Genomic DNA, 527 nt, shown 5'->3' on the forward strand with positions numbered 1-527 from the left:
CCTCCACATTGTACACACACACACACACACACACACACACACATAAACACACACACACACACACACATAAACACACACACGCACGCACGCATGTATAGATATATATACATTCTTTTACTTGTTTCAGTCATTTGACTGCGGCCATGCTGGGGCACCGCCTTTAGTCGAACTAATCGACCCCAGGACTTATTCTTTGTAAGCCTAGTACGTATTCTATCGGCCTCTTTTGCCGAACCGCTAGTTAACCGGCACATAAGCACACCAACATCGGTTATCAATCGATGGTGGGGAGACAAACACAGACACAGACATATACATATGTGTATATATATACGACGGGCTTCTTTCAGTTTCTGTCTACCAAATCCACACACAAGGCTTTGGTCGGCTCGAGGCTATAGTAGAAGACATTTGCCCAAGGCGCCACGCAGTGAGACTGAGCCCGGAACCATGTGGTTGGGAAGCAAGCTTCTTACCATTACGTCTACATACATATATTCACATATATATATATATATATATATATA

This window comes from Octopus bimaculoides, chromosome 7 (genome assembly GCF_001194135.2).
Source record: "Octopus bimaculoides isolate UCB-OBI-ISO-001 chromosome 7, ASM119413v2, whole genome shotgun sequence".
Classification (NCBI taxonomy): Eukaryota; Metazoa; Mollusca; class Cephalopoda; order Octopoda; family Octopodidae; genus Octopus; species Octopus bimaculoides.